At 35.1% G+C, this 19555-nt stretch overlaps 1 pseudogene; it reads right to left on the bottom strand.

Moving 5' to 3' along the window:
- Positions 1-4981: 4981 nt before the first annotated feature.
- Positions 4982-16729, bottom strand: LOC125222972 (uncharacterized; annotated as a pseudogene).
- Positions 16730-19555: the final 2826 nt, after the last annotated feature.

The following is a 19555-nucleotide window of genomic DNA, read 5'->3' as shown; positions in this document are numbered from 1 at the left end:
ATCCAATCTCTCGTTCCTCACCACAGCTATGGTCACTTGACGTTCAAGAGTCTGCCGGAGAAATCATCGTTCCACGTTCCAGCCAGTTTGCCGTAGCAGTATCATCGCCCGGAGTGGCAAATCAATCGTTATTTTGCTTTCTAGTTTAATCTTTACCTGTTTTCATCGTTGGATTCGTTGCAAACATTTATTGTTGTTGCCTTTTGAAGTATTTTGTGAAGATCCAAACGTTAAGTTATGAAGTTTTTATTTCGTATGTCACTTTGGTTCGAGTTTGCTTCATTCTGCCTAGGAAAGTTAGATCTAGTCGTTGCTTTCAATTTCTAAGTGTTTTCTTATCTGGAGTTGTTGATCTAAGGTTGTAGTATGTTTCAGTTCTAATTTTTGTGCATGAATCTTTTGTTCTGCATTGTAATCACCACCTTGCATGTTAGTCAGTAGAGGTAAACTGCAGTTCCGCCGTTCATCTTAAGTTTAAGCATTTTAATCGATGGATATTGAGTTTGAAGTCATGAATCTGAGTTTAGTTATGGTATTTGTGTTCATATGATTTCTGTTAATGCTTGGTGAAGAAGAAAACGTCAAAATCAACTTTAGTTTAGGACCACTTTTACTTTTAAGTTACTTTTGCTTTTGTTCCCTGCTTTTCAGTTGTACCTTCAAGACCTGTCAGAAAGCCAACCAGCCACCAGATATACCTTGTTGTGTAAATTTCCTCTTTTAGTAACTGTCTGCTTTTCATATACCTCTGAGACACCTTGTCCCCTATTTTCACGAACACAACCACATGCCTGTTATTTTCACGCCTACTAGTCAGTAGAGTACCACCTTTATTTCTTGCCTAGGTAAAATCTCAACCCAAGCGTGGTAGCTAACCAAAAACACCCAGGAATGTCACCACAGTTATCCGAACGTGTCCATCCTTGTGGGATTCGACCCTTACCTCCACTATACTAACCAGTAGAAGTGGGTTGAGGAAACTTGTTTGAAACTGGGTTCAGGTTGTCGTGCCAACGACTCAGCTAGGTCGGGAATATTACCCTGATCAGTTGGATACACTCTTGCAGTTACAAACTCGACCGAAAACCTGCACTTTCAAAGCACAACCTCTTTCTTTTGCCGAAAGCATTGCCTCTAGATGTTCAATTTTTCCTCGATACTCCATCAACAAACGATTTGATGTACTTTTAGAAGTTTCATTCCATAAATCTCATGGGAACACCCCTTTACCCATCATCCTGACATGACCGGGTTTATCCTTTCCCATGATTTGGGCAAAGATATCATTTGGAGCAATTGCTTCGTGAGAACCTTCAAGAGATTGATCACAACAATCTTGCATTGCTGCCTGTTTACAAAAACTAAAAAAGTTAAGTGCATAAATTTAAAAAAGCTACATGAATTTAGGTTGCATAATTTATTTCATATAATGGACAAATATACCACATACAATTTTGCTGGAAAAAACATCACTTGTGCTTCCATTTGAAGAAACAAAACACGTTTTGAAAAGTTGAACACGAGATGGGCATTGTCCAAGTTCTTTGGTCTAGGAATATGTACATTGTCAGGCTACTAATATATTTTAAAAAGAATGAGAGAGTAAAATATAGAAGAAAGAGAGAATGAAAACATTACCATTTTGGCTTTAACCCTGGCAAACGACTTCTTTCCTGTTCTTTGATTCATTAACTTTTTCTCTCGCGCTTTTTTGTTTCTTTTACTTGCATCCTAATAGCAAGGGAAAAGGGGAAAGTGAATGCATAGTTCAAATGAATTGAGCATTGTACAGAGAATTGAAGATTAAACCTTTGCATGCTCTGTTCGCCAATAGGCAAGGAGATTGACCCATTGAACTTCTGAAACTCTATCATCCCTATTATTTATTAAAAGTTCAATAGGTACATCTGCCCAGTATCTTGTTTTCAAGTAATGCTTCCAGATTCTCCATTTAAGCCCGATAGAGGCAATAATCCATTTCTCAGCAATGACAGGGACATGGAATTGTAACTACGTTAAACATAGCCAGATAATGTCAAATATCCATATATGTATAATCATCAATCAGTCAATCATGTAGTAAATGAGAATGTTAACAGATAAACAAAAAGCATAGAAGGAAACAAAAGGATCGGGCATATTTAAATAACAATAACTACCTTTACTACATCAAGCATCTCAGTTTTTTTCTCCTTTGAGCGTGCTATCCTCACCACCTATAGGTTGACCGAACTCATTATATTCAACATGAATGGGGGGCAAGTTTAGAGGGCGGCCCCAAATGTTTTTCATATACGTAGGGCCTCTACTCTGCTTTTCAACAACTTCAGCTCCAGATGCACTGCCTTGAAGCACGAAAGTGTAATATGATTAGTCGATTATTAAAAATGTTACAAAACTTTTCCTAATGTTTTATTGCTCATTATCTTCATCTTCTTGTTTTCGACGTCAACACTAAAGTCCTCATTCTCCAATGGTGGAACACTTTCATTGTTGTGGTTCAAAGATGTGAGCATGTCCAAAGCTGTTTGATCTAGATTTCTACTATAAACTCTTCTACCTATCGCGGTCTTAGTAGTGAAACCTGTATATCATAACAAAAGAATATATTGAAGTATAGTAAATCATTTCCAACAACAAATCTGAGTTCATGTTAGAATAATCAGTTCATTGTTTGTTACCTTTACTAGTTTTCAACCTTTGTTGTGAAATATTTGGTTCGTCTTGCAAACGAACACATTTGCTACAATGCCCCCGTCTTTTAGAAGTCATAACTGCTACATTGTAATATAGTAAGCATAGACAACATGACTATTGTTCATTGTAAGAGGATAACAATTGTTCATAACCATAGGACTTCAATAGATGTGCATTCTGGCGATCAAAATTTCATCGAGAAACTCTACAATTCAACATGTATACAGAAATTATCCATCAAAATTGTAAAATACTTACCTCGTATTCCAAATAGATGTTCTAGAAGTCAGAGAATTAATCACCGATCGTAGTTTCGAACAATTTCCGGTCACAACAGAGAGTGAGTTATACTTTTCATTGGAAGAATTCTTAATTTAGGAGTTGAGGGAAGAGTGGACGGTTTTGGCTTGTGAGATTTGAGATTTAGCGCCTAATATTTTCCTTCGCTCCTTTTTTCGCTCCTAATTTCAGATCTAGTGCTTTAATTTAGAGAAAATGGTAATCATATTTTTCTTCGCTCCTTTCTTCGATCCTAAATCTGTAGATATGCATATGCAGCACTCTATGTGTGTATTAATGTATATGTTAATAAAATAATAATATCAGCATCCATCAAAATATTAGAATATAAATATTAGAATATGAGTTTAAATAAAATATGTACATGTAGTACAATAAAATAATAATATCAGCATTCATCAAAATATTACAATTTTAGATTCGTTTGATAACATATTATTCTAAAACATTGATAATTATCAAAATTTTAAAAATAGTTGTAATTGACTTTCTATACTAATTAAACTTAATTAATTTTCTATAAGAATATTTACGAAATTATTAGTATTGGTTTAAAGTAGAGCTATAAAAACCATTCAATGTGGTACAGTAGCACGGTCTCCGATGATCAGAACAGTTACCGAAAAACCACCAAAAATCATAGATTGATTTGAAGGAGAAGAGTTGAGAGAAGATAATTGCCTTAATTCAAGTATAAGAAGCATATGAGTTCTTGCTAGATATAAAGAGTTAGAAATGTGGAGTGGACACACTTCACTTGGCACCCTTCTTGGCTACTGTATCAGTTGACAGACACATAATTTCCATATCCAACAGGGACAAGCTTAGCTGTAAAATCATAATTTACATAAATAAGTACAAACTTAGCTGTAAAATCACAATTTACATAAATAATCAATTCTGAGAATGTGATCTGATACCGAAAAGGAACAAACTTAGCTATAGAATCACAAAATATAGAAATTGAATCCAAAATGTAGTCTTATCAAGCATAATGTGATCGATTACTTTTTCTCAGATGTTAAAGAGCTTACATGCTCCCCAAAGAAGACCCCTGCTGCACACTTCAACTTTTTCTTTGAGGACTTTCATGTTAGTCTCATAGTCCCATGGTTTAATATATAATACAACTGATGGCTTTTTAACAACTTTATTTTTTCTAGCAGAGAAACTGACGGACATGGCCGAATGACGACTTGGATAATGGAGGATGGGCGGCATAAGTTGATTAGGAAATGAGGGAGACAAGACTTGAAGTAAACAATGAAACCTATTCATACTATAAAATCTAAAATGAGAATGACTTCAAAAAATGTTCACAGGTATCTCAATTTAGACACAAACTAAGACTCATACCAAATAGCTACAGATGGAGGGACCTAAATCCTGATAGAATAATTCCGAGAAATAGGATGCAATCTATCTTTACTCAATAACCAACACTAAACCTCTTCATTTTGATGTCTGAGATGCCAAATTTTGATGCTGCAAAACAGAATAAAAACTACTCCCTCCGTCCCACAAAAGATGTCACACTTTCCTTTTTAGTTTGTCCTACAAAAGATGTCACATTTCCCTTTTTGGAAAAAGTTCTCTCTCGCATGAATATAAAAATTATATTTTCTCTCTCCATTTAACACACAAAACAAAACCTCCTAAAATCCCGTGTCGTCCGACAAGTGTGACATCTTTTGTGGGACGGAGGGAGTAGATAATTAGTAGATTGTGAATTTTGAGATGCCAAAATTTTGATGCAGCAAAACTGAATAAAAACTTGAAAACTAGTTCGATTTTAATATATGTGTTTATGTTTTTATACGTATGATACACAATTATAGACATTCACGAATCACAAAAACAACGCATATCAATTAATCATGTATCGTATTGTCAAAGTAAGAAAATATTTCTTCACTCACTTTCGTACTTTTCATACTGAATGATGTTCTATAACCACCATCTGATAACATATAAGTCATCAAAATCATCCATTTAACTCAATCTCTATTCCATCGATGTCTTCACGAACCCAACCAAAGTCATCTGACTCCATACTATCAGCAGGAACACAAATATTACTTTGTAAGTATGTCTCGACATCAATAATAGGTTCCATGTGATAATGAGCTCGTGCTGCAGCAGAGACAACTACTCTCCATTGTGATTCAGTTGGATCCTCTACATAGAAAACTTGCTCAGCTTGAGATACAAGAATAAATGGTTCATGGTGACGTATCACATTTGAAAAATTAGCTAATGTAAATCCATCAGCGTCTGTCTTCAATCGTTTTCCTTTTGATACCCATTCACAATCAAATAAAACAACTCTATGTCCACAACTGTAATCCAGCTCAATGACATCTGTTAGAATTCCATAATAATCCAACTCGCTTAAGATTGAATTTTGATCCCTAGTACTTGAAAAACTTGACGTTGTAGCTTTAACACGCACCCCACTATTTTGTGTTTTCTTTGTACACTCCAAATCTTTCGTGTGGAACCGACACCATTTACAATATACTTTTTATATTTCACTCCAATTATATTAGGCCTGCGAGCAAATAACTTCAGATCTCATAATGTTGAATTTTTCCTTATGGACTGTTAACCCTTCAACCTATTCAAAGAAATTAAAATCACAATAATATATAGCAACAATATTGTATATTCACCATTACTATCATTGGGAAGCATATAACTTACATATTGAGCAAACCAACCAGCAAACCCTTCACTGTGGATACGTTCCAATTGATGACGTGCAACGCGAGGATTAGATTGTTCAACTACTGCCCAATATTTCCTGAAAAAGAACAAACCTTCATAGTGTCAAAAAAAAATTCAAAACTTATGATAAGTAGGAATTCACAAAATAACTTACTCAATATATGGTCTAACAGCCTCACAGTTGAACAATACGTATTGATGTGCTTTCGTCAATGTTACATCATCTAATCTCATAGCAGTTCCTTTTCCAAGAGAACGACCGTGGATCGTAAATACATCTAATCCAGTTATTGCATTATCTGTAATAGTTTCATTCCTAGATGCACGATTAAACTTTGACTCCAAATTGTCAGCTAAATACAAAGAGCAAAATCTCAAACATTCTTCTGCTAGGTATCCTTCAGCCACTGAACCTTTAGGTTTGCTTCGATTACGCACATAAAATTTCAATGTGCCCAAATATCTATTTGCAAACAAAATCAAGTATTAGATTTCAAATATTTTAAATGATCCATTATTGAAAAAACATCATTTATTATATACACTATTTAAATTCCATAATTATAACTTGCAAATATATATATATTACCTCTCTATTGGATACATCCAACGGTACTGAACCGGCCCACATAACTTCACTTCTGTAGCCAAATGTACAGTCAAGTGCACCATTATATCGAAGAACGATGGTGGAAATATCTTCTCCAATTGGCAAAGTACCACAACAATATCTTTCTCTAAACGAATGATATCAGCAAGACAAATTACTTTAGAACAGAGTTCTCGAAAGTACTTGCTAAGCTGAATCAGAGGTGAACGTACTGCCCTAGAGAGTGTCTTTCGCAATGCTATAGGCAATAGTTGTTGCATAATGATATGATAGTCATGACTTTTCAATCCTAGCCATTTGGGTGGTTTTAATTGAACACACCATGAGATGTTTGAGGCGTAACCATCGGGAACTTTAAGATTTTTCAAAACCTGACAAAATATTGTTCTCTCCTTCTTGCTCATTGTAAAAGTTGCAGCGGGTAAATGAACTTTTCCCTGCTCCTTAGTAATTGGATGAAGTTCAGGTCTAATTCCCATTTGTTCCAAGTCTTGGCGTGATTTATAATTGTCTTTTGATTTACCATCCAAATCCAACAATGTTCCACAGATACTCTCGCAAACATTTTTTTCAGTATGCATGACATCAAGATTATGACAAACCATATTATCTTTCCAGTATGACAACTCAAAAAATATACTTTTTTTTTTCAACTGAAAAGCTTTGGATTATCTTTAACCAGCTTACCATATTTCATAGTAAAGTCTTTCAGGTCATCCATCACCATATCACCAGATAGTTGTTGCGGTGCTTCTCCATACTCAACTGTGCCATCGAAAAGTCGTCTATTCTTTCGAAACTCGTGTTCTTTAGGTAGGAATCTTCGATGCCCTATGTAACAATACTTTCCACCATGTTTCAGTCTAATAGAATGTGTTTCTTTACATACCGGACACGCATATTCACCATGGGTACTCCATCCAGATACATAGGCATATCCTGGAAAATCACTGATTGTCCATAACAATGAAGTGCGTAGCTGAAAATTTTGCTTTTTGGATGCGTCATACGTTTCAACTCCTACTTCCCACAAATCCTTTAGATCGGCAATAAGTGGTTGCAAATAAATATCAATATTTTGTCCAGGAGCTAATGGACCGGGTATCAGTAGAGATAACATAAAAGAAGACTCTTTCATGCACATCCATGGAGGAAGGTTATATGGAACCAATATGATAGGCCACGTGATGTGTGACACTCATATTTTTTAAGGGAATAATTCCATCTGCCGCTAATCCCAATCGAACATTGGGAGATTCCTCAGCAAAATCAGGATCCAAACTATCAAATGTGCCCCATGCTGGGGAATCGGCAGGATGTCTCATATACCCATCCTTCGTACGACTTTCAGCATGCCATCTCATATGGGATGTCGTTTTTGAAGACATGAACAACCTTTGCAACCTTGGTTTGAGTGGAAAATACCACAACACCTTTTGGGCAACCTTTCTTTTCTCACCCGTGGGATCTTTATCGGTAGTACACCATCTAAGCTTATGGCATGTGTCACATGAAGTTTTGTTTACATTCACTCCCCAATATAGAGTGCAATCATTTGGACAAGCATCAATTTTCTCGTAACCAAGTCCTAGCTTTTTCATCAATTTATCAGCATCATAATAAGACTTCGGTAGACCAACCATGGCATCAAAAAAAGCATCTCGTAGTAAGTCCAATAGCATATCAAATACCTTATTATTCAATCTCCCAAGACACTTTAAATGCAATAGATGGATTATGAATGATAGTTTTGAGAATTTTGTATATCCTTTATGTCACGACCGCACTTTGCTAAGGATAGCAAAGCCGGGAAACCGTGACTAGGTGTGGGAAATAAGAGGAGGGGAATAGAAAGGGGATAATAATGACGAAATATTTACTTAGAAATAAAGGGAAGATAATATCAGATTTACTTTTAATCATAAGAACTTAAATGAAAATCTTACTTTTCAATAAATAATTATCAGAGTACAGAAGATTAATCGAGGTTAACGAAAATCTTAGTACGCAGCGGAATGAACACGGTCACATGTATGGAGACATGTACCGCCGAGAGCCTCTACTTAAAATAAAAAGAAAATCATAACTCTACTCAGCATTCTCCACCGTCACTGCTCAACCTGCACATTTAGAAACATATGCAGGGCTGAGTATAAAACACTCAGTGAACACATTGCCGAAATATACATACATAAAATGAAAATATTGTCATGCCATCACAGTAACACTCGAGGGTTTTCTCTTAAAAGGCCCGAGCTTACTAAATTCTTTGTGAGCTAAAGTTTGACTGATCAGTCTAAGTTCTTTCTTTCTTTTCGCCATATCTGAACACCAAGTGCCGTGGAGATGGTGCTCTCTCACGGTCACCTACCTTTTTCTCCAGCCGGGGAGGTGGCCACCTCCCACGGCCTCCATAACTTTATTTGTGACCCGTGGAAGGTGGCCACCTTCCACGGCCACTTGTGTACACTAATCCGAGTAGGGACACCACCCTCACTTGGACCCGAATTCGATTCTTATGTTCCAACCAAACAGATAGGCATAAAACAAATCATTTATGGCAAGACAACATCATTTGCATAAACAACAAACATAGATTTACATTTTTATATTTTCATCCATATTAGTATGTAGGATAGAAAAGTTCACCTCGTGCGTTTAAATTCCTTAATTTGAATTTCTTTACTCCTTCCATCACTTGCTCGTAGAGATAACGTGATTAAGATAGGTAATTTAATCGAATCCTCAATTCCTTCTCCTGATTTACAATTCTCGATCGTATATAAATGTTACGTTGGAGTAGTTCCTCCTCTCAAATTTATTTTATCTATTTCTACTAAATAGCCAAACTCTCAGGGCTAGTTCCCTCTTTCACTCTCGTAACTTTTTCTTCACTTTCTCATTTCTATCAAGTAATATGTCGGTTTTATCGACTCCTCTTGTGGCCAAATCTAATCTCCTCTGTAATATATGGCCAATACTTTTTCTTAAAAATCATGTTTACTATTTAGAGAATTAATTTATATATATGCATGTTACAAATGTACAAATTTTAGATGTACACGTGTAGTTCATGTGTTCTTTGAGGTTAATAAGTTGCCACACTTGCATATTTATATTTCTTTCCATGCACACGTATTGGCATATTAGTTTAATACATTATACTATACATATATATAATTCCACTATTATAATTTAAATTGCTAAGTAAAATATACTATGCATGGTTTATATATACACTCTTATTCTTATAATTAATAACTAGATGAATATGTCTACCATGCCAATAACAATTTAATATACGAATTAATTTCGGATCAGGAATGTTACATATATATTGGGCTGCCATAAATTAATAAAAAAAGAGAGAATATGATTTGGGCCTCTCCATGGTGACTCCAAAATTTAAGAAATGGGCTGGGATTTAATTGATAGACCCACACATGTAAACTTTTAATTTCTTGTATTCCATTTCATAGTTTTAGAGATGTTTACCGGCAGTTAGACTTTATAAAATAAAAGGTTTGGTTCCATTAATGTGACCCTACGCTCACTTATGCATGACATTTCATTTATTAGAATTATAATAATTTATATTATTCTTTAGTTCTTTTGAAAATTTTCACTAAACTACTTGTAGTTTCGGAAATATAAAAAAAAAATGAAAAAAAACGTCGACATGTTACACGCTACCCACCTTAACAAGACGATAAAAGTCGGGATGTTACATTCTACCCACCTTAACAAAATTTCGTCCCGAAATTTGATGTACTCCTTATGTGAGTAACTCCGGGTAGCGCAAAGAGATAATGTTATTGTTATCGCTTCTTCGATGATTTTAGGAGCTCCAATAAATCGTGGCTTTGACGTACCCTGAAACAATTACCTTATCTTCTATTTTATTTTTCAACTCAAATCGGCACGCATCAGCTTAAGATTTGGTGTCAATTTGCGCTTCCTTGATCCTAACACATATTCTCTGTATGACATCAACATTTCATTTATCGCGTTTCTTCTTAACATTTATCTTTTACCAACTTCGCGTCAAGCCCTCGTTGGTAGATTGTACAAATAAGGTTTTTTTTTTTTTGTTTTCAAGAAGCGTGGAAACTATAATGGCCTCATCACCTCCACTCAAGATAAGAAGAGAAGAAAACTGCAAGGATCTTCTTAACCATAATCTTAGAGTTTGAAAATTTTCTTATTAGAAGGTTCCCGTAAATGGTACTAAAATATTCCTGAGGATTAGTCAGTTTGAAAAGCTCCAATTATCACTGGATGATAACTTCAATATGGTAGGGTCTGAAACGAAAGGGGATTTGAAAACAAGTAGCCTACCCTGACTTGCAATGACTTTCGGTTGACAATATCGTGATACGAGATCACGTTAATAAATTCTCAAGGTTTATGGATAATCTAAGGAAACGAGCTCAAAGCCAGGAGTTGCAGAAAATCCAAAGATGGAGACAATATATACAGTGTAACTAAGAAAAAGGGATTGTTCGTGTATAAGAACATACTCATCAACAACCATGTTGGAAAACACAATTGGTTAATAAATTGTCTAGGAAGAATGTTCTTCTTGAACAGTAAAAAATTTCCTAAGAGAAGGCATAAGATTATTCAGAAATTTATAACTCAAGTAACTTTCGAGATCAGAATTGGTGATAGAAACTCAGAGTTAAAAATATTGATTTTTCCTCTAACGAATCAAGAGGATTGTAGTCAACCAAAAATGTCATAAAAAGAAGGATAAGAGTAAACTAGAGGTGAGTCACAACTTGACATATGAAGAGAAATGTGGCGACAACTTGCACACATGATTCATTTAAAGGCCCTAATCAAACAAGTGAGTATTATCAATGCATAACAACAAGATGATACCCTGAAGAGCGAACAACAAAGAAAGTTCAGGGCCAAGTGCAAATAACTGATCAATTGGTTTATAGCAGGTGGAAATGACCTCATTTTTTAAGGAAGTTTATGAGCACCGAACAACATGATCTTAGAAACAAAATCATGCCAACCTTCCCCAAAATTGTAGAAATCTTCTTCTTGTGCCAGCCGGTTGCAGGGATGTATTTATCATATATTTCTATTTTGAACTGCTCTCATGTAAAATGTCTATGTTATATTAGAGTCATTATCCATTTCCGTTTTTTTTTTCCACCAGAAGGCGGTTGGTCCAGCTAACTGGAAGGACACACAAGTTGTGCGTTCTTAGTATGTGCAGCGAATGGAGTTGAATATATATTCTAAGGTATGCACCCATGCTTCAATATCTATCGGGTTTTCTATCCCATGGAATACCGGCAAGTTCTGTTGCAAAAATAGTTCCTCAATCCTCAACCCTGGTGGTTGATTCGTTCCTTGCAAACCCTTGTCACTTCTTTCCTCATTGTTGGATCCTCTTCCGCTTAAGCCTATTTATCCAATACTCTTTTGTGCCATCCTGTTATAAGACTAAAAGCTATTAGGATATTCAAACTTTTATTGTTCTTACTCCTTGTAATAAAGATCTTAATTACTTCACTTCTCTCGGGGATTACTTATTCTTATCCGGGTAGCGGATAACCGGCCACAAATACACGTATGGATCCTATGCTCTGCGAAGGGATTGATAGGGTCAGAAATTAGAGATTTAAACTAGAATGGTTACAACTATTTTTGTCATAACTGTGCTATCTTAGTATATAGCATTCGATCCGCTTGCAACTCGTAACAAGAAATGCTTAGTTACAGAATATTTTACAACTCGTTTTTATAATAATATTAACTTTTCGATTGCCTAATAACATGGTTTCCTTACAACTCCCATGGATAGGTTACAACAATAAGTCTTCAATAAGCACGCGAACTGATTGGACTCATCAAGCCTACTCAAGGAAGTACTAGGTTTCAAAAGTCTTAGCTATACTCTCTAATCTTGAGAAATTCCTTATTTGTGAGGGTTTTTCAGATGGAGGCATAAATGAAATGAATGAAAATTCTCATAAGAGTGTCAATAATGGAATCTAAAGAATTAGTCAACCTGAAAAAGTTCTAGGTATTATTGATGATAACATTAATGTGGTAAGGTCTGATAGTTTGAAACAATTAGTCGCCAGGGAATTTGAAAGCAAGCCAAAATGTCCTAATCTTTGGTTTAAAAGATCATGACACAAGATCATGCCAATAAATCCTCAAATGAGTCAAGAGAAAACTGCAGTCAATCAAGGATGTCTAAAATATGAGGATAAGTTCATTTGATGTAAACTGAAGATGAGTCTCAACTTAACGTGATAGGGAGAATATGGTGGTACATTACTTATCAAGAATAAGTCATATCAAGGTCTTAATCAAACGAGCAAGTATTATAATTGCTCAAAGACAATGAGATTTCTTGTAAAAAGTTTGAACGAAAGTACTTGCATGTCATCAAAGACTTTAGGAAGGAAGCAGATAACACTTGCCCTTGAAATAAATTTATGTGTGCCGGACAGGACGGGCCTGGAAAAAAATCATGAGTGAGGCATACTATACTTCTTACACCATCCACCACGAAAGCACCAAGATGTACCAATAATATGAAAGAGAAATCTGGTGGGTAGTACGAAAATAAACATCCCGCACACATGGAAAAGGTATAAGAAAGGACTTATGTGATATGTTTGCCCAAAATCAAATGACGAATGGTTATTATTTGGATAATCGCTGACCAACACATCGAATTGAGAACCGAGGATCACATCGAGACTTTTTAAAGCTTTCAGAATGAACTAGGCACTAAACTATCTTTTAACACAACATTTCACTTAGAAACAAACAAACAATTAGAAGGAACACTTCCCTGGAGGCTTGCTAAGAGCAATCGTGTATGATAGAGGAAACAATTGAGAATCTATCTTCCCCCTGAGATTTTTTTTTTATTTTTTTATTATTATTTTTTTTTTCACAGGTCTAAATTCTTTTTTTTTTTTTTTTACTATGTTGAAATTACATTCCTCTACCATGTACGGATACAAACGAGTGTAATATCTTTTGTTATGACTGGATTGTCACCAAGGGTAGTGGTCAACCCAGATTGTTCACTTTTGTTTGGACATATAAGAGGGATATCTAGTTCATGGAAATATCGTTCATTCCCAGCTCAAACGGTTTTCTCATGCTTAACTTTCTTTTAGATCGCATACTTTTCTCATTACCACTCGGGAACGCGAAAAATGATAGCAGCTGCCCTTCTATGTTCAAGTTCATACTGTTCTAAAGGAATGCACAACTTAAAAATATTCTAAGTTCTTAGAAACTTTAATTTCCCTTTACTTGCAACATGATTCATACGCTAACTCGAAAAGACATATTATTACAATAAACTTTTCAACTTTTCTCGATAGAGAACAACCTTTTGTTTTGTAACTTTTTTTTTTCCTTCCTTTTTTTTTTAAAGAACTAATATCCCCTTACATTTTCTCATTTCACTATTTTTACTAAAAACCCAAGTTACTTCATCCTTCATCATAAAAAGTCTTTACTCGATAAAGACACATCAACTCTTCCTTTAAAACTTTTACCAGATAAAAACACATCATTTTCTTTCTAAAATATTTCCAGCTCTTTCTCGAATGGAACAAACTACCATTTTCTTTATAACTCTCACTTCCAACTCTTTCTCCGAGTCTCTACTTGATAAAACTTATCTTTCTCAAAAGTCTCATTTTTTTTTCATTCGCTTTAAACAACATTCTGATAAGACTCATCATTCCTTTCTCTTAAATCTCATATTTCATAACGGACCCATTCATTTAACCGTCGGTCCATGCAACTTTATCTTTTTAAACCTTTTGAACATCTCTACTTGCTTTTAAAAGAAAGAACAAATTACCTTTTTCTCATTGAGCGTGATTGGTGGGAATGCTGAGAGTTCATTGACTAATTAACTAGTCTAGTGGAACAAATCTAGACTAGTAACTGAAAGACACTCTTTGGTTCAGAGCAAAAAAGAAACTGCTCTGATACCACTCTGTCACGACCGCACTTTACTAAGGATAGCAAAGCCGGGAAACCGTGACTAGGTGTGGGAAATAAGAGGAGGGGAATAGAAAGGGGATAATAATGACGAAATATTTACTTAGAAATAAAGGGAAGATAATATCAGATTTACTTTTAATCATAAGAACTTAAATGAAAATCTTACTTTTCAATAAATAATTATCAGAGTACAGAAGATTAATCGAGGTTAACGAAAATCTTAGTACGCAGCGGAATGAACACGGTCACATGTATGGAGACATGTACCGCCGAGAGCCTCTACTTAAAATAAAAAGAAAATCATAACTCTACTCAGCATTCTCCACCGTCACTGCTCAACCTGCACATTTAGAAACATATGCAGGGCTGAGTATAAAACACTCAGTGAACACATTGCCGAAATATACATACATAAAATGAAAATATTGTCATGCCATCACAGTAACACTCGAGGGTTTTCTCTTAAAAGGCCCGAGCTTACTAAATTCTTTGTGAGCTAAAGTTTGACTGATCAGTCTAAGTTCTTTCTTTCTTTTCGCCATATCTGAACACCAAGTGCCGTGGAGATGGTGCTCTCTCACGGTCACCTACCTTTTTCTCCAGCCGGGGAGGTGGCCACCTCCCACGGCCTCCATAACTTTATTTGTGACCCGTGGAAGGTGGCCACCTTCCACGGCCACTTGTGTACACTAATCCGGGTAGGGACACCACCCTCACTTGGACCCGAATTCGATTCTTACGTTCCAACCAAACAGATAGGCATAAAACAAATCATTTATGGCAAGACAACATCATTTGCATAAACAACAAACATAGATTTACATTTTTATATTTTCATCCATATTAGTATGTAGGATAGAAAAGTTCACCTCGTGCGTTTAAATTCCTTAATTTGAATTTCTTTACTCCTTCCATCACTTGCTCGTAGAGATAACATGATTAAGATAGGTAATTTAATCGAATCCTCAATTCCTTCTCCTGATTTACAATTCTCGATCGTATATAAATGTTACGTTGGAGTAGTTCCTCCTCTCAAATTTATTTTATCTATTTCTACTAAATAGCCAAACTCTCAGGGCTAGTTCCCTCTTTCACTCTCGTAACTTTTTCTTCACTTTCTCATTTCTATCAAGTAATATGTCGGTTTTACCGACTCCTCTTGTGGCCAAATCTAATCTCCTCTGTAATATATGGCCAATACTTTTTCTTAAAAATCATGTTTACTATTTAGAGAATTAATTTATATATATGCATGTTACAAATGTACAAATTTTAGATGTACACGTGTAGTTCATGTGTTCTTTGAGGTTAATAAGTTGCCACACTTGCATATTTATATTTCTTTCCATGCACATGTATTGGCATAATTAGTTTAATACATTATACTATACGTATATATAATTCCACTATTATAATTTAAATTGCTAAGTAAAATATACTATGCATGGTTTATATATACACTCTTATTCTTATAATTAATAACTAGATGAATATGTCTACCATGCCAATAACAATTTAATATACGAATTAATTTCGGATCAGGAATGTTACATATATATTGGGCTGCCATAAATTAGAAAAAAAAGAGAGAATATGATTTGGGCCTCTCCATGGTGACTCCAAAATTTAAGAAATGGGCTGAGATTTAATTGATAGACCCACACATGTAAACTTTTAATTTCTTGAATTCCATTTCATAGTTTTAGAGATGTTTACCGGCAGTTAGACTTTATAAAATAAAAGGTTTGGTTCCATTAATGTGACCCTACGCTCACTTATGCATGACATTTCATTTATTAGAATTGTAATAATTTATATTATTCTTTAGTTCTTTTGAAAATTTTCACTAAACTACTTGTAGTTTCGGAAATATAAAAAAAAATGAAAAAAAACGTCGACATGTTACATGCTACCCACCTTAACAAGACGATAAAAGTCGGGATGTTACACTTTATACAATGGTTGTTGTGAACCATCAACCAATCTATAAAACTTTCTTGCTTGCCCATTAGCTATTTTTGTATCCATCTAAGAATCAGTATAGTCTCCCTCTTCGTTCGGAACTCCAAAGGCGTCATGAACTAAATCCTGCATATCAGCATCGCCTAAATTCTCTAAATTATTGTATTGATTTGCACGCCTAGAAGATAGTATACTAGGAAGTTCTCCATGAGCTATCCAATCCGTGTACCCAGGAATAAATCCATCGATTGTCAAATGTTCATAGGCCTCGTCTCTATTCGCAAATATTCTCATTTGGCAACGTTTGCATGGATACATTATCTTATCATGTACGCTTGAATTGCGAAAAGCATAATCCAAAAAGTACTGAAGTCCATTTTGGTACTCCTCTGTTACTCTTGATTTTGACATCCAACTTTTATCCATACTAATAAATTACTCCCTTCGTCCCGGCTAAGATGACACATTGCTTAGCCAGCACGAGGTTTTAGGAGTTATTGGTTAAAGTGTTTAATTGGAGAGAGAGAAGGTGGGTGTAAGTATAAAGTAGAAGGATAAAGAAAGATGAATATTTTAATAGGAATGAGAAAAAGTGGTTAAGTGTATTAATTGGAGAGACAAAGTTACCAAAAAAGGAAATGTGTCATCTTAGTTGGGACAAACTAAAAAGGAAAACGTGTCATCTTAAGCGGGACGGGGGAGTACTACCAAACCTATAAAAGTTATAGTTAATGTTCACAAAATGAATAAATAATAATATAAAATGTCAAACAGCAGAATATAAACATATTTGTTTTGTAATATTAATCGTGCTTAAATTCACAAATCATTCCCAGATTGTTATAAATAGTTTTAGTCCCATTAAGTTTTGTGCTCATCTTTCTGAGTTATTGGAAAAAATCTTTATAAGAAATTTAGATTGGTTTTTAACATGAAGTGTTTGTGCAAGTCCTATGCTACAGAAAAAAAAATGTTCGACAATAGTTCTCTGTATGATAATATTAAGTGCTTAGCTTAATAATTATGAATTCCATATAAACAATGATAAAAAAAAAAAAGTGAAATGGCTAGAAACAAGAAAATCATTGTTTTAAAACAATTTGAACCACTACTTGTGAAAGAAACTAACAAAAGTAGATTCAAAAGAGAATCCTTTAATCTAATACATATGAATATTGACTAATTTTAGCAGAATGAGTAAGTTGTCATTTCTTCTAAAAGATTACTTAACTATCTTCTATTGGGAGAATGCAATATCTTGCATCTAGACCCACAAAGTCACACAAAACTTCTGATCATATAAGTGTACCTCAATAAACCTAAAGATATTCAATAAACTTAAAGATATCCTATGCTCCAGAAAGAATAACTAGATAACAAAGGGAGCTAAATCTAAAAGATAACTACCACTGTACCGCAAGGACTCATTTGAAGTAAATCTACTAACAAATCAATTCTAAAAGATATGAGTGGATATTCATTTTTCATGATCGATGTCGAACTGTCAAAATTAAAATCAATCTTTATAGTACCTTGATCAACCATTCAACCACATTATCTTTATTTGATTATATAATAGTTGATTGTGATTGAGAAACTATTATGCATAAAAAGTGGTAGAATCAAAAATTAATTATCATGGAAATTCTTACACAAGAAAAAGCTACAGAAAAAAAAATTAATTAAGAAGGAGAGATGATGATGAGCTGACCTGGGAGAGAAGACAAAGTGCGACAGTGGTGTGGTGGTACGACAACCCTTCGGCCGAGATAGAATACACAAGAAGAGAAAGATTAGATTACTCGGATTGTAACAGCCCGCCATTCTAGGGTATAATAAATACGGCGGTTGCTACCTAGGAGGACTTAAAAGCAACACGATATGGACTAGGGTTCCATTTCAAGGGATTTGACCGAAGTAATTTATGAACTATTAAGGCAGTAAGCTAACGGCTTAATCAAGAACATAATAATGGATAGATACCATGGAATATGCTCAAAAGGCAAGGGTTTAATATAAATCCAACAAAATGCATTATGTCTCAATACTCTAATTCAAAAGGAATAAGTTCAAATCAACCAAAAGATAATAAGTGTCATAATTCAGCGGAAGCAACCAAGAGATAAGTGAAGACATGTATGAAGACACAACTCCACTTGATGTTTCAAACGATCATATCATTATTCAATTTATTAGCTCAACACCGCCAACCGCTCGTCATCGCTCAACCTGCACATAGGGAAAACACATGCATGGCTGAGTATTTTAAACATACTCAGTGGACACATGCCAAAACGTTTTAATAGTTATGCCTCCCTTACCATAGTGAACTCGAGTTTTTGCATTTAATTAAAAGAATATCATCGAGTATCACAAAATAATTTCATGGACTGGCCAGTCAAACAATACCTCCCATTTTCTCATCAATCAACAATTTCATGGTGCGACAAAAGTGCGGCCACACTTCGCCCACGAGACCGGCCGACTAGCAAGGACGGCTCCCGATCTCCCGTGTACACTAGCCTGATAGGGTTTGCGGCCCTACTCAGACCCGAATTCGTTTATATAGCCCTATAGCCTAATGGAGCGCACTCGCAAACTAGACATCAGGCACACACAATATCCAAAACAATCACATGCATGGCATAACAGTTTAATCCACCCTTATTTCTCCACTTTCATAAATTTGCAACATAAAAGAGTTTAAGAATAAAGCCCACCTCGATTCCTCAGATCACAAGTATGTTCTTCTTCTTGCTATCACTCCGTGAGCGCGAGTTAACGCCTTTAATTTATGTGTATCACAAGTAAATCTCAATCATTGATCAAAATCATGCATGTTCCCAACGTTTCCCTTTTCCCATTAATCCATTTTAATATCACCATTCAAAATCAAAGTATGATTATCATGTCACTTTTATTCGCACCACAACTCCCGATCTATCATCAAAATATGTCACGCATGAGTGTTTCACAACACACGTCATACGCACATACACAACACACGTGCACGCACACCGAGGCATGCCTGCACACACACACGGTTTCACACACACACACACACATATTCATCCCATATTCATCAATTGTTTCCCCTTTCACTCATTCTAAATGCATGAGGACACAAAAACACCGATTAATCGGTAGATGAAGAAAGATTAATATAGAAAATACCTTTTTCGATAGAACGAACGGTAGAAACAAAGTAATAGCCTTGATTCTTCAAAAATTCTTGAATTTCAACTTCAATTC

This window comes from Salvia hispanica, chromosome 6, assembly GCF_029641045.1.
Source record: "Salvia hispanica isolate PSC_SH4W2 chromosome 6, Shi_PSC_v1, whole genome shotgun sequence".
Lineage (NCBI taxonomy): Eukaryota > Viridiplantae > Streptophyta > Magnoliopsida > Lamiales > Lamiaceae > Salvia > Salvia hispanica.
The sequence above is the reverse complement of the archived record's forward strand: the minus strand, read 5'-3'. Positions and strand labels throughout refer to the sequence as shown.